Raw genomic sequence first — 21997 nt, 5'->3', positions numbered from 1 at the left:
CCCCCAATTTACCCCCAAAAAACTGGAAAACTTATTGACTCGTGTATAAGCCGAGGGTGAGACATGGCTGTCCATCCCTGTGTGTCCGTCCATCCCTGTGTGTGTGTCCGTCCATCCATCCCTGTGTGTGTGTCCATCCATCCATCCATCCCTGTGTGTGTATCCATCCATCCATCCATCCCTGTGTGTGTGTGTGTGTGTGTGTGTGTGTATCCATCCATCCATCCATCCATCCCTGTGTGTGTGTGTGTGTGTGTGTGTGTATCCATCCATCCATCCATCCATCCCTGTGTGTGTGTGTGTGTGTGTGTGTATCCATCCATCCATCCATCCATCCCTGTGTGTGTGTGTGTGTGTGTGTGTGTGTGTGTGTGTGTGTGTGTGTGTGTGTGTGTGTGTGTGTCCGTGCAGCCTTGTGTGTGTGTCCAGCCTACCTGTGTCCCAAGCCTCCGTCCCGAGCCGCCGTCGTCCCGAGCCTCCTCCGTCCCGTGCCGTGCCTCCCCCGTGCCGTGCCTCCTCCGTCCCGTGTCTCCTCCGTCCCGTGCCGTGCCGTGCCTCCTCCGTCCCGTGCCGATGGATCGCCGCTCTTCTCGGCGGCCATTCTACAATTCAAAATTCCGCCTCCGCCTGTGATAGGCGGAACACTCAATTTCCCAGCAGCCTGTGTTCCGCCTATCACAGACATCCTCTCATACTCGTCCGTAGTATGAGAATGAGCGGATGTCCGTGATAGGCGGAACACTGACTGCTGGGAAATTCAGTGTTCCGCCTATCACAGGCGGAGGCGGAGAAGGAGGCGCGGCTTTTGAAAATTAATGTCCGCCGTCTGTCTGCTCGATACGCTGATCGAGCAGTCAGACAGCGGCGACTCGAGTATAAGCCGAGGGGGCACTTTCAGCCTCAAAAAAGAGGCTGAAAATCTCGGCTTATACTCGAGTATATACGGTAAATCTTTATTACAAATAAATGTAAAAACCCACACAATAAAAACATTGCAACACCCGCTACTCAACAGTAGTTCAACGGATACCCAATTACAAACATGGAGGCATGGATCCAATCGTAGATATCAAAGCGTCAGGTTCATGACCTCCTCCATGCTTGCTTATCAATTTAATTTATGTACAGAGATTATTGACTGTGCAATTGTCAGTTAAAGTAATGCAGTGCCGTATAGCACAACATTTTCTGGTCATGAAGGGGGATAAATCTTCAGGAGGTCAAGTGGTTAAGAGCTGAGATTCCATCTTTACAGGTGAATGCCCATTCTACCAGGAGTGTTAAGACTTGCTAGGTTACTCATCACCAGGCTTCAGTAGCTCAGGTTTGTAAAGCTACCACCTGTGCTTCGGTTCATTTACAAAGTTTTATCAAGTGGATGTTTGCACTTCTTTAGGTTGCCCCATCTCACAGCTGGTTGTGTGAGGTTCTTACCGTTTTGGGGTTGGTGGTTAGTAGTAGGTTGCTGTGTGCCCTTTCCTAATTTTATTGGTTTGGGACGTCCCTGAAGTTATGACTATGAAGATGTTCTGTGTCCAGTAAAATCGTTTTCTTTGAGTATATCACTGGGCACAGAAATCCCACCGCTCTTGCTAGTGGTTCATGGCTTGGCATGCTTAAAGTAATTTCCCATCACTTTCCACTCCTGGGGAGCCACACATCCCACATACAGCCTGCTATACAAGTGAATGGCTTTATGCAAAACCACTCTTGTAAACGCCAACACTTTTTTGAATCTGCATTTACAGATGCATGCACATCTAACGTATTTTCTGACTACGTGCGTACAGTCCCTTGTATGGAAAGCTTACGCTGAAAGTATGGGGAAATTACGCTAGGCATATAATATGTCTGTAAAAGCACTGTGTGCATGAACCGTTACAGTAAGAGGCAACATTGATAAAGCAAGTTATTTTTTTTGTGTGTAACTGGAATATTGATCAACTAAGTTCTCACCAAGTGCTGCCTACAGCCTGAAACAGAATTTGAGAAAAAAAATTTAGGAAAATATTAGCTTTTTTAAAATTATTTTAATTTGTGTGTAAAGTGAGCAAAAAGTACACAGTGGAGCTGTGTGCAGTATGGATCATTCAACAGAGAGTGGAATGGTGTACAATGTGTAACACACACCACAAAGAGTAAAGCAACAGACAGCACTGAACATACAGCACAGTGTGCCATGTGGAGTGGTTTTGAGTAATTAACACATAGTGTACAGGGGAATTCCCATAATGTCATCAGGATTTCCTGTAAGCTGTAAGCCATGTATTAGTGATCTCCTGCTTGCTGATAGAGCTGCAACGGGCCACCGTAAGATGATATTTGAACCCTCAGTTTTTTTTTCTAAAGGACTGTCTGTGGTTGATGCAATCACTTGCAACTTTCTATTAATGATTGCCTAAGTTCTAATTTAAGCTGGTGTCATGATTGCTGCCCCAAGTTCTCTATTTTAGGGTGGCTCTTGCAGCATCCTATGGAGCTATCCTTGCGTACAGGAACTAGTGCTGTGTCTCCCTACACTGTGTGCATCAATAGAAGCACACAATCCCATAGAGGTAAGAATGGGGTAAGAATTTTAACAGTTTACTGGGGAATATTTATGCTATGGTGCTCAATGTGTTAAGCCCCATGCACACTATCAGATTCTGCTGATTTTTTTCTTCAGATTTACCAAAACCATGTAGTGCAAGGGCCTGACTGATTGCATGCAAGTTGAAACTCCTAAGGTTTGACCTCATATTATATGGTTTTGGTAAATCTGAAGGAAAAAAACAGCCGAAAATCTGATAGTGTGTATGGGGCTTTAGAGTAAAAAATGCTGAGGGTATACAGCAGGGGCATTGCTAGGTCTACAAAAGATCTGGGGCTAGAGCCCATAGCAATGTATTAAAGAAAGTCATATGCCTGGGCAGGCATACAGATGTATATAATATACGTGTGTGTGTATATATCCCCAGAAAGCCCCCCCTTACATCAGGGTCCCCAGAGAACCCCCCTTACAATAGGATCCCCCAGAGAGCCTCCCCCTTGCATCAGGGTTCCCAGAGAGCCTCTCCCTTAAATCAGGGTCCCCAGAGAGCCTCCCCTCCCTTTGGGAACCCCTACAGAGATTCAGGGCTATGGGCCCCAGATTCGGGGCTGTAGCCTCAAAAGCCACCCCTCCTAGCGACGCCACTGGTATATAGTATATTTACTTCAATAAAGAAGGAAGTGTGGAAAAAGATGTGATAACATTGCATAATAATGCATATACCCCTCTTGCTATTTACCCCCAGGTCCCAACAAACTTTGTGTCATTTACAGTTAGTACCTGAATTCAAATGCTGATGTCAGCCTAAACATTAGCACTTTTGCCCATAAAAACCCAGGTTTTTTATTTTCAGCAGGAATGCAGGGGGATGCAGTTCTGGTACCTCCATCACTGATGTATGTAATGGCAAGGAGTGCTGGGGTGTACTGGAGGGTCTATTGATGCTGGCGGTTGGGGGGGGCAGTTGTTGCTAGGAGGGGACTATTGTCTCTGGGGTGGATCTATTGTTGTTGAGAGTTTTGGTTGTTGGGGGGGGGGGTCTATTGTTCCTGGCTGCAGAGGATCTATTTTACTGCCTCTCCTGTTATCATTAACAAATTACATACAAAGTACTTAGCACCACAAAATGATACTTTTTTATTCTCTAAAAAGGATGTTACTGGGAGTGGAAGAAAGGAATAGTGCTCAGAGGCAGGTAGGGGCAAAGACAAGGAGTGACGTGGAAGGGGGGGGGGGGGGGGGTACCTGCACCTGTGAAAAAAAAGCTCTGTGAAAACCTATGTGAATATCTAACAATTTATGTAAATTGATCTTTTCAACTGCCTTGCAATGAATTATAATAAAAGTAAAAAAAAAGAAAAAGAAAGGCAAACATTGTCCTTGGGCTTTATCACTTTTCTATGTTGCATTAAAAAAAAAATCACACTTATGTGATATCCTTCTAGTAAGGTTGTTAATTATATTTAAGAGTAAGTATCTCGGGCTGTGCACTTTATGTAAATCCTGCCTTGGAAAAGTTTCTAAAAGATAATGTGTGTGTGTAATTTGTATATGGATGATGAAACCATGAATACTGTGCTCTACAAAAAAAATCCTAAAGGAGAATGTCCACGCAACAGTTCCTGACCTCAAGCACATTTGGGTTATCCAGCAGGACAATGATCCGAAGCACACCAGCATGTCCACCTCTGAATGGCTCAAAAAAAACAAAATTAGGTTTTTGGAGTGGCCTAGACACAGTTCAGACTTAAATCCAATTAAGATGCTGTGGCATGACCTTAAAAAAGGCCATTCATGCTGGAAAAAACATGCTCAAAACAATTCTGCAAAGAAGAATGGGCCAAACTTCTTCCACATTGATGTGAAAGACTCATTACCAGTTGTTCCAAATGTTTGACTACAGTTGTTGCCACCAAGGGGGTTATTAGATTTAGAGGGCAATTACTTTTTCACAGCACTTTATAGTCAAGCCAGCACTGTTTGTTTACAGGTCTGTATTACTATGGACCCCCGTCCAGCCCTAGTGTTAGGCTCACAGACTTTGGAAAGTTCCCAAGAATGTTTATGCAGCCTGCAAAAAAGAATAAAGTTCTATGATATTGTTTTCTATAGCTTTAAAGTAGAACTAAAGATTTTTTTTTTTTTCATTTTTGCTATCTTTGTTCAATTGGAGAGATTTTCCTTAATTTCCTGTCCCATAGCCAAAACAGGAAGTGAGAGGAAATCCATCTAAATTAAGGGAATCCTTGCTTGTCATCTGGTTCACCAAATTAGTGTCCCCATTGGAAGATCTACCCTCTATTACTGTTCTGAGGTCTTTTAAAGATAATGATAAACAGGACAAATATTGAATCAACCTAATCGAGACACAGAATGCTAAAAAAAAATAAAAAAAACTGTCAGGTGTTCTATTCCCTCTCCACACTATCCCAAAAAAAAAATGCACTTAGTTATACTTTAACTTTAGGGACAACAAGCGGTGATAGTTGGGAGAGTATATGTGGATTGAGCAAACCTCTTTAGAATTCACAGTTCTGTATATGATGAGTGTCTCCATGTTACAATACAGTCATTATTAGTGACAGGCAATAGTCTACCATGTTCTATCTAACCAGCTTTGATCTACTCTGGGCCCACTGTCTCACAGTAGGTAGTGTTCCAATTTCCCAGTTCATTTTTCATGACCGTAGAACGTTTGTTAAGGCTCTCCACCTGTTTCTTTCAATAAAGATAGATATTTGATTGGCTCTGGAATAACTGAGCTCTTATATTATTGTAAGTACCCTCTATGCAGTCACTTGTCGAGAGGATGTAACTAACCAAAGCACTTTGTTTACTATTAGTCGCTGTGAAAGTCCCGTGTAACTTCTCTCCTTTGCTTTTTTTATTATTACACATATAACTCATTGTAAATAGAGAATTGTATCTATTTTGTCCCACTACTGTAGGTACTGCACTGATGGCTTTTCTCATTCTGGCAGCCATGCGTTTCCCTCACTTCCTGTTATGTAACTGTCCAAAACAGGAACATCTCTCCAACAGGCACACAGACAGCAATACATATCTGACAGGGTTCTAACTCTTTTACATTTATTCAAAAACGTGTTTGACTGGGCTTTTACTTTAATCTGATGAACATTACTTTTATAGGTTGTGGCTTGTTATCTAAGTCATGACTGTATTTCAGCTATTGCTTCACTCTTCAGAACATGGGAGTCGCACAGAGTACATATTCTCATGGGCCCTCCACTGTGACTCTTAGTGCTCTCTATTATTATTTTTGCAGCGCCATCTGACCCCTGGCAACATTTCTCCTGAGGATGCTGGTTTTTAGGCATGGCGGGTGTGTATGGATGCATAAAAGATGGGCGCCAGTCACATTTAAAATGAATAAGGTGAGTTTATTGCTCACAACATCAAAAAATGCAGGAAAAGAGGGTTAGGGCACCCTGATGGCAGTAGGCAGACAGATTAGTAGACTCCAAAAACAAAACCATCCAGGTAGTCAGCAATACACAACAAGGGCCTTAAGCCTGCACCCAATGATGAAGAAAGAAAAGTTCAGTGTTAGGGCGAGATACGTTTTCAAGGATTACCTAAAGACACACAGGGTGGGGGATAGCTGGATAGATTTGGGTAGTAAATTCCAGAGGATGGGAAAGGCTCTAGAAAAGTCTTGAAGGCCATCTTGAAAGGTGGTAATGAGGGAGTTAGAGGACAACAGGCTTCAGGAGGAGCGTAGAGGATGGTTAGGGTAGTATTTTGAAATGAGGCTGGTGATGTAGCTCTGGGCTGAGTTCTGGATGGCTTTGTATGTTGTTGTTAATATTTTGAATTGTATTGGTTAGGCGAGCGGAAGCTAAAGGAGGTTGGCAGAGGGTGGTGGCTGGTACTGAATGGTTGGCAAGGTAAATGAGTCTGGCAGCAGCATTCATGATAGACTGAAGAGGGGATAGTCTGTGTAGAGGCAGGCCAATGAGGATGAAGTTGCAATAGTTGTGGCGAGAAATAACAAGTTAGTAGCTTGTTGGTTCAATTGGTTAAGAAAGAGAATATTTATGGAAATTTTATGGAGGTGAAGGTGGCAAGATTTGGACATTAATTTTATTTGGGGCCGAAATAACAAGTCCAGGATTACAGTTAGAATGCTATACATTTATATCACTCAAATCTCTCTCATGCCACATGTTAATGTTAAAAAGATAATTTAACTTTGCAGTTTACTGATTTACCTCAACAATAAAATATAAAGAGAAATAGCAGGAAGCACATTCAATTGATTACCAGTAAAGTCGGTGCACATTTAGAGAGCAATTCAAGAACACAGTACAGAATTCCCCAGCACTCGGTTAGCCAGGAAAGAGAACCTAATAAGTAACCTATTTCCAACATATTAACTAAAATGGGATTTCATAAACATATTTAAAAAAAAAAGGATTCATAGCATATTAATGCAAATATATGTGGAAGATTCCCATCACAACAAAGTTTACAGAAAATACTATAGTATACTCACACAATTTTTGTGTTTTCTTTTCTGACTAAACTCTACCATTCATTTACCTTTGTAGGCTCTATACACAGAACCTAAAAAAAAAGGTCAAGCTGCTAAGAAAACACAAGAAATGGCAGTACATCAGTCTTATTAATTTCATCCAACATATTCTAAGCCCTTGTACACACGGTCGTAGATTCCGACAACTAAATCCGTCGGATTTTGTCCGTCAAATTTTTTCCGACGGATCTTGTCCCAAACTGTTGCATACACACAGTCGGACAAAGTTGTCGGAAAATCCGATCTTTCAGAACGTGATGGCGTAATTTCGTTACGATGGGACTACGTTCAGGCTAGTAGCCAATAGCTTTGATGTAGGAATTTGATCTGAGCATGCGTGGCACTTTGTCCGATCGGAATTCTCTACACATGATCGGAGTATGTCCGATCGGACCAGTTTGTCGGAAAATATTTCCAGCAAGTTGGAAAATTTGGTCCGAGGGATATTCCGATGGAAACAGTCCGACGCATACCACACACAGTCGGAAAATATCTGACAAACCGCTCCGATCCGACACATTCCGACGGAATCTCAGACCGTGTGTACAAGGGCTTAGATGTAAGAATTCCATTAAAGCCCAATACTTTTTTTTTTTTGCAAAATGAGGAAGGTAGAGAATACTTATCACTATACCGTGTTCTGTGAGAGATGTTGCCTCTTTACCTGTTAGGATAGGAAGTGATAGAAAATCTTTCTGGTGGGGACACCCGCTGTGCAAAACACTTATTTTCTATAAAATTAAATGAAACAGAATTGACAGAATTAAAAACTCTGTTATGGTATGATTCCAGTTTATGTCTCCCATTCCTTTCTTGTCATGTCACAGCATGACAAAGGAATAGAAAGTGGAGTAAAATCTCTATAACAGGGTCAACGACAGCAATACAATCCTCGCAGAGGTTTTAACTATCCCCTACAAAATCGATAACCACATAACAACTTTAGGCTTAGACTTGAAGTCCTCTTCAAATAGACTGTAAAAGGAACATTTGAAGTTGAAGTTAATCTCTTACCCAATTTGATAGCTCCATTTTCTGTCACGCATAGTGGAGTAGGTTGGCACACATACAGTTTGTTAGGCTGCCTGATGCTGGATTTGCCGGTTAGAGTAGGAAGGGCTCCAACTAGTTATGTGATGGCAGCATGGAGTCAATTTAAAGTAAACCCTTAAAAACATTGTAAACTTACTTGCTCTGTGCAATGGTTTTGCACTGTTAGCCCTGATCCTCCCTTTTCTTGAGTCCCCCACTGCCACTCCTGCTAAATGCCCACCACAGCAAGCCACTTGCTATGGGGGCACTCGTAAGGGCTCGTTCCCAAGCTGGCTCTGTGTGTCCATAGATACACAGAGCTGGCTCGGCCCTGCCACCCCCCCCCCCTCTTCTCACTGGCTGTGATTGACAGCAGTGTGAGCCTATAAAGAGGGAGAAAGCAGAGAGAGCTACTGCTCTTGTACATGTCGCTGGATCAAAATCAGGCTCAGGTAAGTATAAGGGGATGGGGACCTTCACTCAGAGAGAGTGCATTAAAGTGGCTGTAACCTCTTACACATACCCAGTGAAGTGACTGGCCTCAGGTGATACACAGAGATTAAACAAATCCTCCTATATACGTTGTACCTGTCTATCTGCAGCCATCTTTTTTCTACATACGTTTAAAATACAGAATTATAAAGCTTGTCTGAAAAAAGGGGGCAGAGAGCTGATGTTAAATACCCCCTTCCACACAGCACACAAGAACAAAGCTGAGGCTGTCAATCAGGTGGAGGTCCCTCTCCATCACCATTTTTCTGTAGGTGTCAGAAAAACATAGCAGAAGTGATTCATGCTGATACCTGAGGAATGAAGCAGCAGACATAAATTACACTTAGTGTTCCCAATGTTCCCAATTGAGACAAATACACTTCTGAACACCCTGAACACTGTACCTGGACCTGCTAAATGGACAGAAAGTTCTAATGCATTACGCATGTAATGCCTTCTTGCAGCAAGAGGGAGAAAATTGTATATACCACTAGAGCTGGTGTATCTGCCATTGCACTGATCAGCTTATTGTGAACATGGAGACTGTAAACCCTTTACAAGCACCTAATACTACAGGCAAGTCTATAATTAGGCTTACCTGTAGCTACACTGGATATCTCCTAAACCTGCATGGTCACTTCCACAGTTATGGCGTATGCATACTTACATCAAAAGTGAGTATACCCCTATTTTATTTTATGTTTTCATGTGACAACACTGAAGAAATGACACTTTGCTACAATGTAAAGTAGTGAGTGTACAGCTTGTATACCAGTGTAAATTTGCTGTAACTCATCACAGAGCCATTAATGTTTAAACCGCTGGCAACAAAAGTGAGTACACCCCTAAGTGAAAATGTCTAAATTGGGATCCAAAGTGTCAATATTTTGTGGCCACCATTATTTTCCACCACTGCCTTAACCCTCTTGGGCATGGAGTTCACCAGAGCTTCACAGGTTGCCACTGGAGTCCTCTTCCACTCCTACATGATGACATCACAGAGCTGGTGGATGTTAGAGACCTTGCGCACCTTAAATTTGAGGATGTCCCACAGATGTTCAATAGGGTTTAGGTCTGGAGACATGCTTGTATAGTCCATCACCTTTACACTTAGATTCTTTAGCAGGGCAGTGGTCATTTTGGAGGTGTGTTTAGAGTTGATATCATGTTGGAATACTGCCCTGCGGCCCACTCTCTGAAGGGAGAGGATCATGCTCTGCTTCAGTATGTCATAGTGCATGTTGGCATTCTTGGTTCCCTCAATGAACTGTAACTCCCCAGTGCCAGCAGCACTCATGCCGCCCCAGACCATGACACTCCCACCGCCATGCTTGACAGTAGGTATGACACATTTGTCTTTGTGCTCCACACCTGGTTACCGCCACACACTTGACACCATCTGAACCAAATAAGTTTATCTTTGTCTCATCATACCACAGGACATGGTTCCAGTATTCCATGTCCTTAGTCTGCTTGTCTTCAGAAAAGTGTTTGCGTGCTTTCTTGTGCATCATCTTTAGAAGAGGCTTCCTTTTGGGACGATGATCAATTTGATGCAGTGTGCAGCGAATGATCTGAGCACTGACAGGCTGACACCCCACCCCTTCAACCTCTGCAGCAATGCTGGCAGCATTCATACATCTATTTCCCAAAGACAACCTCTGGATATGATGCTGAGCATGTGCACTCTACTTCTTTGGTCGACCATGGTGAGGCCTGTTCTGAATGGAACCTGTCTTGTTAAACCGCTGTATGGTCTTGGCCACCATGCTGCAGCTCAGTTTCAGGGTCTTGGCAATCTTCTTATAGCCTAGGCCAGTGATGGTGAACCTTGGCACCCCAGATGTTTTGGAACTACATTTCCCATGATGCTAATGCATTCTGCAGTGAAGTTGAGCATCATGGGAAATGTAGTTTAGAAACATCTGGGGTGCCAAGGTTTGCCATCACTGGCCTAGGCCATCTTTATGTAGAGCAGCAAATCTTTTTTTCATATCCTCATAGAGTTCTTTGCCATGAGGAAGCATGTTGAACTTCCAGTGACCAGTATGACAGAGTGAGAGCAAAAACACCCAATTTAACACACCTGCTCCCCATTCACACCTGAGACTTTGTAACACTAACGAGTCACATGGCACCAGGGAGGGAAATTGGGCCCAATTTGGACATTTTCACTTAGGGGTGTACTCACTTTTGTTGCAAGCGAAGCGGTTTAGACATTAATGGCTGTGTGTTGAGTTATTTTGAGGGGACAGCAAATTTAAACTGTTATACAAGCTGTACACTCACTATTTTACATTTTAGCGAAGTGTAATTTTTTCAGTGTTTTCACATGAAAAAATGTAATAAAATGTGAGGGGTGTACTCACTTTTGTGAGATACTGTATGTTATTAAGAACTGTGAAAGGCAAATGTTCTTTTCAACAATAGATTTCAGTTTCAGGAGCGGATGTGATGACTAAGTTCAGTTGGGTGATGAAGAAAATATCTGATCCTTCTTCACTCAGCAATTCTTATACAAGATTTAGAACAAAATGTTAACCCCTTCCCGACCAGCCACTGCAGTTATACTGCAGCAGGTTGGCTCCCCTAGGCGAACTGAGCCTATGCATGTGCCCAGCGGTCACGATGACTGCTGGGCACCTGTGATCGCTCCACACAGAGACAGAACGGTGATCTGTCAATGTAAACAGACAGATCTCTGTGCTGTCAGAGGCGAGGAGAGCGATCTGTTGTTCATACTAAGTATGAACAATGATCTCTCTCCTCCCCCAGGCAGTCCCATACCCCACAATCATTTCCCCATCATTCTGCCTAGTTACATGACGAGTATCTACTGCTCCCTGTCATCGGGAGCAGGGATCACTGTCATGTCAATGGTAGCCCATTCCCTCACAGTTAGAATCGCTCCGCTCCCTAGGTAACACAATTAACCCCATGATCGCCCCTAGTGTTAACCCCTTCCTTGCCGATGACATTTACACAGTAATCAGTGCATATTTATAGCACTGATCTCTGTGTAAATGCCAAAATGTGTCAAAAGTGTTCGATCCATCTGCCATAATGTTGAAGTCCCAAAAAAAAAAAAAATCTTTCGCCTATTTTGTAGACGCTACAACTTTTACTCAAATCAATCTATATATACTTATTACCAAAAATATGTAGAAGAATACATATCGGCCTAAACTGAGAAAAAAAACGCTTTTTAAAAAAAAAATTGGGGATAATTATTATAGCAAAAAGTACAAAATAGTGTGTTTTTTTTCAAAATTATCGCTCTTTTTTTGTTTATAGCGCAAAAAATAAAAACCACAGAGATGATGAAATATCACCAAAAGAAAGCTCTATCTATGGGAAAAAAGGACATCAATTTTGTTTGGGTACAACATCGCACGGCATCGCAATTTTCAGTTAAAGCAACGCAGTGCCGTATCGCACAAAAATAGCTTGGTCATTGAGCAACCAAATCTTCCGGGTCTGAAGTGGTTATGCAGCAAACTCCTAACAGCTTTCTATTTAACTCCTATTTATTTATGGATTATACTTGACATGATTGCATAAATCATTTGGTGCACGCACATTATTTGTATCTACAAAATGAGACTGTCTGAACAGTAGCTGAGCAAAGAGTATTTCAAACAGCAACAAAGTAGTAGAAATCAAGTAGCTAGGTATTTATTTCAGGGTGTGTATTTGTATGCCCCTATTTAGTTACTCTCATCTGCCACCCAGATAGAGGTATCAATTTCCTCCAGCATGTCTAGGACGAGGCTGCTATTTTACCATGACCTACAGTTGCAGTTACACAAAACCACTGACACTTTCCTGACTCATCAGGGATCTCTTAACCCCATTCTTTCTGAAGAAGACACACAATACATGCAATTCATTTTATCTGTTTCCCTGGAAGGTCACAATATTCTGCAGACCAGACCACATTACACTGATAACAGTAGAAGAATGTTATTTTTATAAAAAAAGGCAAGAGGTAGGCAAAACTGAAAAAAAAAAAAAATTTCTTTGTTTCCTTTTCATTTTTATTTGCTTTTTATTTTGAATTTTTATTTCTATTTTCTCATAATTTATTATTTTTTTCATATATTTTTCCTTTAATTTTGTAAGGCCACATTCACAACTGCGAATGGGCCTGGCTTAGTTTATATGTGAGAACCACCGCTGGGGTTTCCTGCGATTAGCTATAGGAGGCAGCCCTATTAAAAGCAATCAGCCACTTCATTACAAGGCACTTTTACCCCCTTTCTGCCCAGGCCAATTTTTAGCTTTCAGCGTTGTGACACTTTGAGTGACAATTAAGCGGTCATGCAACACTGTACCCAAATGGAATTTTTATCATTTTGCTCACACAAATAGAGCTTTCTTTTGGTGGTATTTAATCACCACTGAGTTTTTTTTTTTTGCTAAATAAATTAAAAAAGACTGACAATTTAGAAAAAAAAACCCCCAAAAAACAAGTTTTTCTTTGTTTATACAATTTTGCAAATAAATAATCTTTTTCCATGAATTTAGGCCAAAATGTATTCTGCAACATTTCTTTGGTGAAAATAACCCAAACCAGTTTATATTATTTAGTCTATAGGAAAGTTTATAGAGTCCACAAACTATGGTATATATCTGAAAATTGATCAATCCTGATGTACTGACGTCCTATCTCATTTCTTGAGGCCTAAAAATGTCAAGACAGTACAGATATCCCCCAAATGAACCCTTTTTTGGAAAGTAGACAGCCAAAGGTATTTAGTAAGAGGCACAGCAAGTAAAAAAAAAAAAAAAAAAAAAAAAAAAAAAAAAAAAAATATATATATATATATATATATATATATATATATATACATACATATACATATATATATATATATATATATATATATATATATATATATATGTAAGAAGGCCAGTATGGTGGCCTGAATTTATGGGAGGAGCCCGGGGGGTATTTAACCAGCCCACTCGCCTGTGGTCTTTGTCGGTTTCCTGTGCGCAATACTACGTCACTAGGCCGACTGCTCGAGTTTTGTTGCCATTGGGATAACTTCTCTCTACTAGAAGTCTCGTGGTTTTCGTTCCCGTTCGTGTTTTGTACAACGTCTCTGGCTCGACTGCCGCAGGTAAGGGTCTCAATTGACCTTCCTTTACTAGAAACATTTCTATTTTTGAGTATCGTTAAAACCTGAAAATCTCGAGTCATTCGTTACGAAACCGGGTTGTTATCACTCAAAACGCACCATTTTCGCAGCACCCTTCATTTCACGGGCCTCATTTCAGTAGAAATTGCTTGAAGAAAAAACTGCACTGTTTTCGTAACTTGTTATGTTGTCTGCCTCATCACCGTGTTCCACAGACAAATCGTTGCCAGTCGCATCACACGGCACAACGATTCGTACCTCTGCCACAGCTGGCTCACGTAGGTCATTTCATCATTTCACTCATTTCTGTCACACACTGCGCTCCGATTCGAATCCAGTCGCATCCGCTAAATGCGCCGATTCGTTCCGGTGTGCCCCTAGTTGCTCGGCCTCATTTCGGTACATGCTCCAGAGCCCACTCGTTGCTAATCGATCCGGGTCTCTGTCATGGGAATCATTTCACTGTCACCTATTACGTTCCGAATCGAAACCAGTCGCATTCTCAACGCACAGGTTCGATCGACGTGTCCCAGTTGCGTTCCTGTTGCGTTGGCCTCATTTCAGTACATGCTCTAGAGCCCGCTCGTTGACGGTCGCAGGCTGCGTCCTCTCCGATTCGTAGCTCTATCATGGGAAACATTTCATTGTCACGTAGTGCGTTCAGTTCGAATCCGGTTGCATCCCTGTGCATCGATTCGTCTGGACGGCCCCAGGTATTTTTTCAGCCTCATTTCAGTGCATGCTCCAGAGACCGGTTCGGTTCCAGTCTCAGTTCGCGGCCGGCCGATCCAGGCCTCTGTCATGACAGAAGTTGTTCATTTCATTTCACTGTCACGCTCCGCGCTCCGGTTCGAATCCAGTCGCACCTTCACATGCACCGATTCGTTCCGGTTCGCCCCAGGTTATTTTCCACATTTCAGTACATGCTCCAGAGTCCGCTTTGTTGTCAGTCGCACTTGCGACACAACCATTTCATGCCTCTGTCATGGCAATCATACTTCATTTCACTGTCACTTACAGCGCTCCGACTCGAATCCAGTAGCATCCGTGATGCATCGATTCGGTTCGGTGTGCCCCAGAGGGAACGGCCACATTTCACTTTCTCCACAGGTTGCCTTATTGTACGGTCACAAATTCAGCACTTATTTACGCTCCCGCATTGGACACAGGTCATCCCACACTTTATCCTTTACGCAAATGATACGTCGGATTGGGACAGCAAAAAAAAAACAGAAAAAAAGAAGGAAAATGATGAACGAATGGTGGTGATAATGAAAGGAATTATGACTAAACTGTCTACTCACCGGTGCACCTCGCTCGTATTAGCCAACCGCTTGCGTCACTCTTCAGTTTACTTGTTAGGCTCCTCACCAGTTTGTCATCTGTTATTTCTCTCTCCAGGTCAGTCAAGTTCAGTAGGTCCACCCTGCACCAGCTTGGACGTTATCTTCCCAGGTAAAAAAAAAAAAAAAGAAAAGAAAAAAGGAGAGAGAGAGGGGAAGGCGTAAAAATGCAACAGCAACCATGCTGGCATACATATATATATATGTGAAGGCTCGTGACAATATATATATATATGTATACGCGTTCGCTCCCGCCTTGGCACTCAGCAACAGGTGGATTCGCTTGGTAAAATAGAGAAAGTCTTGACTTATGTCACCCTCTATAGGTTCCGGTCGTCCATCCTTCGTCCCCAGAGAGATAGGACATCACTCCTAGGGCACGATTCACCTGGAGCCATGTCCCTAGTCGGCAGCGAAGACCTTACCGCCCCCTTGTCTCCTCGCCCGCCTTCAGTGAGTGACAGCATACAGTCCTACAGGGGTTGGACTATCCCCAGGCTGACAGCAGAGCTGAGACGCAAGGGCATTCCCTTCCCCGCTACCGCTAGGAAGGCAGAGCTTTTCAGGCTCCTCTCTACCCCGCCAGCTACAGCCGGGACCAGTACCCCACCTCAGGCTTCTCTCCAGTCAATCTCAGCGGCTATTTCTCAACTGCACTCAATGGTGTCGTCCTTAAACAACACGGTCACGGACGTCCAGACCAGAGTGGCACTTCTAGAGGCTCACCCAGCCACAACCACCCCTGTTCCAGTTTCGGTCCCGCTACCACTGCCGACAGGTAACGCAGGGACATGTCCTGTTGTCCACCCAGCACATCTGGTGCCGGCCGGCATAAGGAAGGACATCTTGGACGGCAAGGATATCAACCTTGCCTCCCTGCTTATCTCAGTCCACGACCTTGCAGAAAACAAGGCCTACACATGGGGAGACGTCTCCGTAGTCCTCAAAGCTAAGAATCCTAGGCTGAACCGCAAACTCTCCATCCCAGAGTTTGCCCTAGCCTTTGGGATGCTTAGAGACGTCATTTGTTCAGCATCCCCCACCAGAAGGGAAGAGCTGGACTTGTACCTCCACACAGTGGTGGACCTAGGTTACAAATACGGAGGCTTCGCCTTCTACGATTACCATCGTTCCTTCTCCGCCAAAGTAGCCGCTAAACTGGCACAGTTCCAATCACCCACGGACTGGAGCCTTATGGACACCGAATTGTTCTGCCGGCATTTTGCCGGCCTTCGTTCACCTCTGTGTGCCATCTGCCAGTCCTCCACCCATACGGCCTCCTGGTGCGCCAACGTCACGGCTAGCCGCCCAGTAGAGTTCCCCTCCACCTCCGGCACAGGCCAAGGCTCATCAGGCCCTACACCAAAGGCTCAAGTGGACAAGTTTGGACGTTCGGTCCGAACCATGGGGGGTGCGGCCATTTGCAATAATTACAACTATGGCTCATGTAATTTTAGCCAGTGCCGCCTATTGCACGTCTGTGTCATATGTCACAGAGCGCACCCCAGAAACCTGTGTGAGGTTAAAGCTCACAAGGGCTCATGACTGAGCCGCATAGACGTCCTATGCTTGGGCTTCTACCTCTCCATGCACCCCACTCCTTCACTAGCCACCTTCCTCATCGCTGGCTTCACAACAGGCTTCCACACCGGCCTCATCTCCCTGCCCCACACAACCTACGAGTGCGGAAACCTCCGCTCAGCAGCTTCTGACGAGCAGGCCATTGACCAGTTGCTGCAAACCGAGGTGGAACGAGGCTTCGTCATAGGCCCCTTCACACAGCCCCCCCTCAATATGTGGAGAGTTAGCCCTATTGGGCTTGTCAAGGGCAAGTTTTCAAATAAAAATCGTTTGGTGTATGACCTGTCTGCGCCTCATTCTTCCCACATTCCCAGCCTAAATTCCCTGATTCCTTCAGAAGAATTTTCGTTAAAATACGCCTCTGTGGACATGGCGATTCAGGCCATCCTTGAAGTAGGCACAGGTGCGTGGCTGTCCAAAGCCGACATATCCGATGCCTTTAAGCTGTTGCCTATTCACCCATCCCTCTGGTGCTGGCACGGCATTAAATGGAGAGACCAATATTATTTTGCCACTAAATTAACATTTGGCTCCAAGAGCAGCCCCTGGCTGTTCGACACGTTCGCACAGTCTCTTGCTTGGCTCCTTCGGCACAAGGCCTGTTGTCAGCAAGTTATCTATTACCTGGATGACTTTCTATTGATTGAACAGCCAGGCATACCTCCAAGGGACCTTGGTAAGTTAAGGACCGTCTTTGGGAATCTCAACGTCCCCATCGCCGAACATAAGGTTGACGGGCCCGCACAATTTATCACCTTCCTCGGAGTCAATCTCGACACCAGCACCATGCAGGCCAGCCTGCCCCTCGACAAACTGACCCGCATCAGGGCAGTCCTCCATGAATTCACCTGCACCAGGGGATGTACAAAGAGGCAGCTACAGGTGCTATTAGGCATGCTCAACTTTGCCATGCGAATAATTCCACAAGGTCGCTCCTTTATCTCACGCCTGTTGGTCTGCCTTTCTCAGGCACAAGACCCGGATCAAGTCCTTAGCCTGGACATCGCAGCCATAGCAGACTTATCAATGTGGGACGAGTTCCTGTCCACCTGGAACGGTATCTCCCTGTTCATCCCATCCATCTCACCTCTCTCGCCACAGGTAGTAACAGATGCCGCAGCCTCCACAGGATTTTCGGCTATTTTTGGCCACCATTTGTTCGCCGGACCCTGGCCTTCTCAAATACTCTTGATCCCTGGGTTTAGTCAGTCTTCATCCCTTTTCGAGCTCTACCCCATTGTAGCAGCCGCCCAGCTCTGGCGTCATACCTGGACAGGACAAACCGTAGGTTTTACCAATGATAACCAGGCCACAGCCGAAATTATCAACAAAGGCAGGTCTAAGTCTCTCTCCGTGATGTCCTTCCTTCGCAGGCTGGTGCAGCTGTCTCTGCGACATCAGTTTAATGTATACTGCACGTTTATCCCAGGAAAGTACAACCTTGCAGCTGACGCACTGTCTCGTTTTAATCTCCTGTCCTTCTTCCGGCAGGTTCCCGGAGCAGATACGGTGTCAGCTCCTATCCCACATTGGTCTCAGTTGACCCTGGACTAGAGCCGCATCTACATGGAGCCACTCGGCTCATCAACCGATCACTCGCAGACAACACTTTGAAAGCCTACCAGGTAGCCTGGAAAGCGTTCAATACATTTCTGGTTGCCTCCTCAGTAGGCACCCCAACAGATGCCAGGCATATACTAGCCTTCACCTCGTACTGCCATAGTCAACTGGCCTTGTCCTTCAACACCATCCGGTTATACTTAGCTGGCATACAGCACTACCTCTCATTACAGGATCCTTCCAAACCATCCATCTTCTCGTCTCACGCTATCCGAGCCGTCCTGCGCGGCATTCAGAAACAGCAACCACTAGACAAGGTCAAACGGCTCCCCATCACCAGTTCCATTTTCAGGGACATGTCCACCATGCTTATCAGCTACCCCTTCGGTGTTCTCCCCAGTCTGGTCATACAGGCGGCCATTTATCTAGCCTACTATGGCTTTCTACGGCCCAGCGAGTTCACCCATAACAGCACACACAGTCCAGTCCTTCGGAGACGTCATCTGATCCGTCACCAGGACCACTTCATTCTCCACCTCTCGGTAACCAAGACTCAGCAGGCAGGCACCAGCGTAAATATCCACCTCTACAAAACCAACAACGCCTGGTGCCCGGTCGCTGTACTTTCGCAGTTACTCTCTCTACTACCCGAGCTCCCGGACTCTAGTCCTCTGTTGCCCTTCCCGGTCAAACCATTAACGAACCGCCAGTTCATTAAGCATGTAAGGATTCTCCTCCGCAATTTGCTCCTCAATCCCGGTGAGTACTCCGGCCATTCCTTCCGCATCGGAGCAGCTTCATCCGCATCCCGGCACGGGTCCCGGACCACGTCATCAAAAGATTGGGCAGGTGGAAATCGGCCTGCTTCGCTCAATACATCCCTAACCCACAGGTAGAAATGTCTGGGGCATTCACCCAACTGGCTCTATAAAGATAAAGCTGAAAACAATAAAACTCTCTTACCCCTACCTAAGTGTTTTTGCCCCCTTATTTTGGTATACCGTCCATTAGACCAGGGCACACTTTCAGGTCCATTTCATATAGGGTATCTTATGATAAACTAGTATTTTTCAGATACGTATCGGCCATAGGGCTTCGGCCATAAGTAAGAAGGCCAGTATGGTGGCCTGAATTTATGGGAGGAGCCCGGGGGGTATTTAACCAGCCCACTCGCCTGTGGTCTTTGTCGGTTTCCTGTGCGCAATACCCACCCTCCCATCCCCTTTTTAGGGCATTTCTCAAAACATTTCTCTTCAAACTCATTCATTTCTAATCATTGGGTATGCCCCCTTATTTTGGTATACAGTCCATTAGACCAGGGCACACTTTCAGGTCCATTTCATATAGGGTATCTTATGATAAACTAGTATTGTTCAGATACGTATAGGCCATAGGGCTTCGGCCATAAATATATATATATATATATATATATATATATATATATATATATATATATATATATATATATATATATATATATATATATATATCAACAATATATAGATATATAGATATATTTTTTTTTTATTACAATTTTTTTTAACACACTTTGACCAGAGCAATATCATGTTACCATTATAATACTCTGGGGAAGTGATCAGTATTTTTTGATTTACACATTATGTTTGTATATAGCAGTGCATTACATTGCTATATGCAAGCATTTTACTGAATAAAATCGATTCATTCAGTTTTTTTTAAAAGAAGGAAGGCTTGAAAGCCACCCATTGTGTACAACTGTCATGTGACCTACTGTAACTGGTTACAGTGGTCACGTAGTACCGGCAGCGGGCCAGTACAGTGATCAGTCATTGGCTGTGTCCGGTGGACGCAGCCGGAGACAGATTATGCCGCTGTGCGGCCCCATGATTCGGGAGGACATGATATGACATCTGCTCCCAGATTGACAAGAGGTTCCCGCTGCCATCATCTTGCCTGAGTTAAGATTAAGATTAAGATAGCATACTTGAATAGTACCACTAGCAATAAAATTTTAAACAAGAGCGCTCTTTAAAAAAACATTGCTGTCTGGTGTACACCAAAGTCAACTCTTCACAGCATTGCAAAGCTCCTCTTCCAAAATTACGGACATCTGGGTGTGTCGGATTCCAGTGAATGCTGGAATGCTGTGGTTTTATTTGTCGGTGGATAAATCTTTGCACAACACTGTGAAACTAGGAAACAAGGGCAGTGTCGGGACAAGGTCATCTAGTGCCCAGGACAAAGATGCCAAACGGTGCCCCCCTTCAAAATGAGCATTATGTGTCAAAAAATCTCCCTCCCCTCCACATTCAAGCACTAATCTTCACACTTGCCCCCTTGGCATAAATTCCCTTTGCAAGCCAAAATTCTCCCCAAACAAATTATCCCCCCCTTCCAGTACACATCCCCCTTCCTGCTGAAATCATCTGTCTCCCCAAATCCTCCCTCCTAGCACAACTCTTCTACCTTTCCCTTCAAGCATGAATCCCCCCCCCCCTTCCAAACTCCCCTCTCCCAGCTCCCCCTTCACCCAAATTTCTTCCCATTATTATAATATAATTTGCATTGTACTGTTCCATGTCTTACCCTGTTTCCCCGAAAATAAGACCCAGCGTGATTGTCAGTGATGGCTTGCAATATAAGCCCTACCCCCCAAATAAGCCCTACCCTGTTTCCCTGAAAATAAGCCCTACCCTGAAAATAAGACCTACACTGACTTTAACTAGGGCTTATTTGGGGGGTAGGGCTTATATTGCAGCCATCACCGACAATCACGCTAGGTCTTATTTTTGGGGAAACAGGTAGGTCTAACTTTTATAAAGTGCTTTTCCAAAAAGTCACTTAACATGATACAAACAGAATCTTGCCATAAATAAATAATCTAGTTTTGTAATTTTCATCTTTTTAGAAATAAAAAATGCCTACCCTTTTTAAAGATATAATACATTGCTTCATACGGTCCTTAACTGCTTCAGCCCCGAAAGATTTTACCCCCTTCCTGACCAGAGCACTTTTTGCGATTCGGCATTGCATTGCTTTAACTGACAATTGCACGGCCGTGCAATGTTACACCAAATTGATGTCCTTTTTTTACCCACAAATAGAGCTTTCTTTTGGTGGTATTTTATCACCTCTGCGGTTTTTATTTTTTGGTCTATAAACAAAAAAGTGAGACAATTTTGAAAAAAAAACGCAATATTTTTTACTTTTTGCTATAATAAATATCCCCAAAATATCAAAAAAAAATGGGAGAAATCAAGGGGTTAAGTGTGTCCTAGGGAGTGATTCTAACTGTGGGGGGGTTGGGCTATCATTGACATGACAGAGATCACTGCTCCCGATGACAGGGATCAGAAGATACTCATCATGTAATTAGGCAGAATGATGGGGAAATGCCTTGTTTCCATAGCTCCATGACACGATCATGGGACACCAGCAGACATCAAATTCGCAGGACCCGCGGGCACAGTCATGCTGTAAGCAGCACGTGCACACGCGCCCACTAGCCCCTCAAATTTTTTTACCATTCTGCTAGCGCACTGCTCCAGTGTGAAAGCCCTCGGGGCTTTCATATTTGAGAGACAGCAGCAGCTCTTTCAGGGCGCTTTGCAGTCGCTATTGTTAGCGTTATAGCACTTGCAAAGTGCCCCAGTGTGAAAGGGGTCTAATACTTACCTGAGCCCCATCGCAATCCAGCAATGTTGCATGAGAGACTCGGCTGTCCATAACTCTCCCTCCTCAAGACAGCAATGAAGCACCATTGGCTCCCGCTGCTGTC

The 21997-nt window shown here is 44.1% G+C and overlaps 1 long non-coding RNA gene across 1 annotated transcript in view; it reads left to right on the top strand.

The window, feature by feature from the left end:
* The first annotated feature begins 2327 nt into the window (after positions 1-2327).
* The window catches only part of LOC143984343 (uncharacterized), a 51198-nt gene continuing 31528 nt past the window's right edge, over positions 2328-21997 (top strand). The window contains exons 1-2 of the long non-coding RNA XR_013274799.1: positions 2328-2555; positions 5817-5925. This is a non-coding gene — a long non-coding RNA (uncharacterized LOC143984343). The remainder of the gene's footprint in view (positions 2556-5816; positions 5926-21997) is intronic.

This window comes from Lithobates pipiens, unplaced genomic scaffold, assembly GCF_037356315.1.
Source record: "Lithobates pipiens isolate NorthernLeopardFrog02 unplaced genomic scaffold, aLitPip1_a1.2 Scaffold_16, whole genome shotgun sequence".
Classification (NCBI taxonomy): domain Eukaryota; kingdom Metazoa; phylum Chordata; class Amphibia; order Anura; family Ranidae; genus Lithobates; species Lithobates pipiens.
The sequence above is the reverse complement of the archived record's forward strand: the minus strand, read 5'-3'. Positions and strand labels throughout refer to the sequence as shown.